Source organism: Pan paniscus, chromosome 5 (assembly GCF_029289425.2).
Source record: "Pan paniscus chromosome 5, NHGRI_mPanPan1-v2.0_pri, whole genome shotgun sequence".
NCBI classification, from domain to species: Eukaryota; Metazoa; Chordata; class Mammalia; order Primates; family Hominidae; genus Pan; species Pan paniscus.
The window spans coordinates 123,611,064-123,616,464 of NC_073254.2; the positions used below are offsets into that span (position 1 = coordinate 123,611,064).

The 5,401-nt window shown below is 36.6% G+C and overlaps 1 non-coding gene across 1 annotated transcript; it reads left to right on the top strand.

Moving 5' to 3' along the window:
* Nucleotides 1-5,023: 5,023 nt before the first annotated feature.
* Nucleotides 5,024-5,157, top strand: LOC112440260 (small nucleolar RNA SNORA33). The gene has a single exon (XR_003028435.1). It is a non-coding gene; the product is annotated as a small nucleolar RNA SNORA33 (small nucleolar RNA).
* The last annotated feature ends 244 nt before the right edge of the window (nucleotides 5,158-5,401 follow it).

The window sequence follows — 5,401 nt, forward strand, 5'->3', positions numbered from 1 at the left end:
TCAGAAATTATCTGCCTGCCACTAGAATGAACATGGGCCCTCAACCTGCGAGGCAGTTTAGTCTTGCTACCTCCAGTTTTTTCCTATCAACTACTATTGGAAGCACTCAAGTATGGAGAAGGATTACTGGACTGTTGGTACAGCTCTGCTCTTTAATTAAGGTCTGGCTTCCATGTGCTTTTTTGAGAGCTGATGACTAGGCTAAGCAGTTGCTGTCCACGGTCCATTAGAGCTCGAAATGCTCTAATTATTGACTTAGCTCAGGCACAGACTACGAAAGGAAATATGTAGACTTGGGCTGATGACTTATTGATTGCTTTTAGGGAACTTAATTTTTGTTTTCATTTAGACAATTAAATGAGCTCCAGAGGTTGAATCAAGAATATATAATTTTGAGCCAAGACCAAATACCTGTCTAGTTGACGGAGATACAATTGAGTGTAAAAACAGGCATCATCCCAACCTTGTGGAGCTTACCCTTCTGTTGTCAAGAAACATGAAAATAAAATAAGTGAAAAAGAAAACTAAAGCTCTGGTAAGCCCCTCAAAATAGCCAGCATATCATATCATGAAACTTTGTAATGAAAGAGTTCCCTTGTCATGGAATACAGAGAAGATTTCCTTGAGGAGGGGATATTTGAGCTGGAATTTGAAGGATAAACACAAGTTGATTGGGTGAGGTGGAAAATATACAGAAAGGTGTTACATGCAGAGAGGGAATATTGTGTAAAGGCCTTTGATACAGAAAGGAGCCTAACACTTTAAAATATACTAAAAGGAATCCCACTGTGCTTGGAGTTGGGGTGGGTTATGAGAGTGGGTTATGGCTATGATGTGAAGAGAGAGGATTGGGGTCAAACTGTTGCTCATCAGTCGTTCATCCATTTTCTCATTCATTCAGTGAATATATATGTGCGTGTGTGTGTGTGTGTAAATTTATAAATTTTCCTTTTTTAAATGATTTCTTTTTTAAATTGACAGATAAAGTTTTATGTATTTGTTCTGTACAACATGATGCTTTGAAGTATATGCAGATTGTGGAATGGTTAAATCTAGCTAATTAACAACTGCATTACTAGACATAGCTATCATTTTTGTGGTAAGAATACTTAACATCCACTTTCTGCATTCTTCAAGATCGAGGAATATATATTGAGCACTAATTGGTGTTAGTTACTTTGGAATGTTGGGATTGGACCAGTGAATATAACTTAAGGGTTTTTTTTTTTTGAGCAAAGCAATGTCAGGTATTGTTAAGTAGTATGCAGAGAGTTCAAATGGACTGAAATGTTGGATACAGCAGGTTTTCCAGCTGAAATTGACTTGTAAGGAAAAAAAGTTTTTCTGAAGTGATACGTAAATCGGGAAAAAAAGAGCAAAAGGGGAAGAGCATTACATGTAGAGAAACAGCTTGTGCATAAACTTAGGAAAGTAACAAGCTTACATTGCAAAGAACAGAAAAAAAGGCCAGTGTGGCTGAATCTTAATGGGAAACAAAGTGTGCCTTTTATTTTTCATTCCAATTATTTGTTAACTGTTACAGCCTGTTTCAGGACCTTAAAGACTTCAATATCCTTAAGGCTTGCAAATTTGCTTTACCACTACTACTACAACTGTTACTACTACTACTGCTACTACTATTATTATTATTATTATCCTTGTTTTAAAACCCTGGGATATGGCTTTATTATAGCCAGCATTTTAAAAATAAAAGTTCCTGTAGAAACAGATTTTCTTTTCTTTACGGTTCAATTTTTTTTTTAATACTTAAATTCTGGGATACATGTGCAGAACATGCAGGTTTGTTACAGAGGTATACACGCGTCATGGTGGTTTGTTGCACCCATCAACCTGTCGTCTATATTAGGCATTTTTCTTAATGATATCCCTTTCCTAGCCTCCCACCCCACAACAAGCCCTGGTGTGTGACTTTCCCCTCCCTGTGTCCATGTGTTCTCATTGTTCAACTCCCACTTATAAGTAAGAACATGTGGTGTTTGGTTTTCTGTTCCTGTGTTAGTTTGCTGAGAATGATGGTTTCCAGTTTCATCCATGTCCTTGCAAAGGACATGAATGCATCCTTTTTTATGGCTGCATAGTATTCCATGGTGTATATGTGCCACATTTTCTTTACCCAGTCTATCATTGATGGGCATTTGGGTTGGTTCTGCTTTGCTACTGTGAATAGTTCTGCAATAAACATACATGTGCATGTGTCTTTATAGTAGAACAATTTATAATCCTTTGGGTGTATACCCAGTAATGGGATTGCTGGACAAAATGGTATTTCTGGTTCTAGATCCCACACTGTCTTTGACAATGGTTGAACTAATTTACACTCCCACAAACAGTGAAAAAGCATTCCTATTTCTCCACATCCTCTCCAGCATCTTTTGTTTCCTGACTTTTTAATGATTGCCATTCTAACTGGTGTGAGATGGTATCTCATTGTGGTTTTAATTTGCATTTCTCTAATGACCAGTGATGATGACCTTTTTTTCATATGTCTGTTTGACGCATAAATGTCTTCTTTTGAGAAGTGTCTGTTGATGTCCTTTGCCCACTTTTTGATGTTTTTTTTTTCTTGCAAATTTGTTTAAGTTCCTTGTAGATTCTGGATATTAGCCCTTTGTCAGGTGGATAGATTGCAAACATTTTCCCCCATTCTGAGGTTGCCTGTTCACTCTGATGATAGTTTTTTGCTGTGCAGAAGCTCTTTAGTTTAATTAGATCCCATTTGTCTATTTTGGCTTTTGTTGCCATTGCTTTTGGTGTTTTAGTCATGGAGTATTTGCCCATTCCTATGTCCCGAATGGTATTGCCTAGGTTTTCTTCTAGTGTTTTTATGGTTTTACATCTTACATTTAAGTCTTTCATCCATCTTGAGTTACTTTTTGTATAAGGTGTAAGTCAGTGGTCCAGTTTCAGTTTCCTGCATATGGCTAGCCAGTTTTCCCAACACCATTTATTAATTAGGGAATCCTTTCCCCATTGCTTGTTTTTGTCAGGTTTGTCAAAGATCAGATGGTTGTAGATGTGTAGTGTTATTTCTGAGGCCTCTGTTCTGTGCCATTTTTCTATATATCTGTTTTGGTACCAGTACCATGCTGTTTTGGTTACTGTAGCCTTGTAGTGTAGTTTGAAGTCAGGTAACATGATCCCTCTAGCTTTGTTCTTTTTGCTTAGGATTGTCTTGGCTATATGGGCTCTTTTTTGGTTCCATATGAAATTTAAAGTAGGTTTTTTCTAATTCTGTGAAGAAAGTCAATGGTAGCTTGATGGGATAGCAATGAATCTATAAGTTACTTTGGGCAGTATGACAATTTTCATGATATTGATTCTTCCTATTTATGGGCATGGAATGTTTTTCAGTTTGTTTGTGTCCTCTCTTATTTCCTTGAGGAGTGGATTGTAGTTCTCCTTGAAGAGGTCCTTCACATCCCTTGTAAGTGTATTCCTAGGTATTTTATTCTCTTTGTAGCAATTGTGAATGGGAATTCACTCATGATTTGGCTCTCTGTCTGTTATTGGTGTATAGGAATGCTTGTGAGTTTTACACATTGATTTTGTATCCTGAGACTTTGCTGAAGTTGCTTATCAGCTTAAGGAGATTTTGGGCTGAAATGATGGGTTTTTTTAAATATACAATCATGTAATCTTCAAACAGAGACAATTTGACTTCCTCTCTTCCTATTTGTATAGCTTTATTTCTTTCTCTTGCCTGATTGCCCTGGCCAGAACTTCCAATACTATGTTGAATAGGAGCAGTGAGAGAGGGCATCCTTGTGCCAGTTTTCAAAGGGAATGCTTCCAGCTTTTGCCCATTCAGTATGATTTTGGCTGTGGGTTTATCATAAATAGCTCTTATTATTTTGAGATATGTTCCATCAATACCTAGTTTATTGAGAATTTTTAGCATGAATGTGGTGTTGAATTTTATCAAAGGCCTTTTCTGCATCTATTGAGATAATCATGTGGTTTTTGTCATTGGTTCTGTTTATGTGATGGATTCCGTTTATTGATTTGCATATATTGAACCAGGCTTGCATCCCGGGGGTGAAGCCGACTTGACTGTGGTGGATAAGCTTTTTGATCTGCTGCTGGATTCGGTTTGCCAGTATTTTATTGAAGATTTTCATCAGGGATGTCAACCTGAACTTTTTTGTGTGTGTCTCTGCCAAGTTTTGGTATCAGGATGATGCTGGCCTCATAAAATGAGGTAGGGAAGAGTGCCCCTTTTTTTCTATTGTTTGGCATTTCAAACTTTAATTGTCCAAAACAGAATTTTGATCATTAGTCTCTTCAAACGTTTATCTCCCATTGTTTGCACCTTAGTGAAGTGCACATGCCATAGTCAAAGACAAATATTTGGGATCATCCTTGGTTCCTCCTGATGTATTAGCATGGCTTGTTAAATATCAACTTGAGATCAGTTCTACTTGTGTTCATCTAAACTATAATCTAAATGCTCATTATTTTCTACCTGAACTGATTTAACATCCTTATAATTAATCTTTTTTGTGTGGGGAAGGGGACTGCCCTATAGGACTATTTTATATCCAAAAGATAGTCTCATGTTTTTTAAAAGTAAAATTTGGTGATCTACTACTCTATTCTCTGTCCCACCTTTACTCCTAACATCGGCACACACTATTCAGTGGCTTAACATTACTCTGAAAATATAACTAAGTTCCTGGCCCCACTCTATAAATCTCCCTGTGATCTAGCTCTTCCCTGCCTCTCCAGTCCTGAATCTACAAGGAAAAAAAATCTCAAAAATACTGTTATAGATTCATCCCTAGAAACACCAGACATTCAGATAACTCATTTCTTCCACATACCCACTAATCTAATCAAGCTCTGAATATATTCTAGTCTATCTACTTCTCACACTTCTTCTCAATTCCAGAAAATCTTCTACAATGTCATGTGTAATTTAAAGACCATGAGCAGCAAAATATCCTATTTTTTTCAACCTCTTCTCTCAAAGCTTTCCTTAATTCATTGTACTATAAAATAAAACAAGCTAGCCAATGAATCTGCTTACCTAAACATGTTTCTGCAGAAATTTTTATTTTAAAAAGCTAGTAATAGTAAAGCCATTTATGAGCCTTAAGTTTACTGAAGTTGTTAAGATCCCTGAAAATGGCTATAACAAATTAAAAACATAATTATAATAAAAATTAAAAGCCTGGCTTCTCCCTGAGGACAGTGTTTTCCCTGCAGCCCTCTAGGGTAGTATAAGGTATTGAGGTGATTGTTAGGCTGGGAGGTGTAGTAGAAATGCTTTTGTTCCTCTTTGCCATTTTTATAAAATTCTACAATTTGTCTCCTAAAAATATAGCTTTGAATCTCATTTCCATGGATTATATCACCTACTACTCTTCATTTGCTTTTGTCA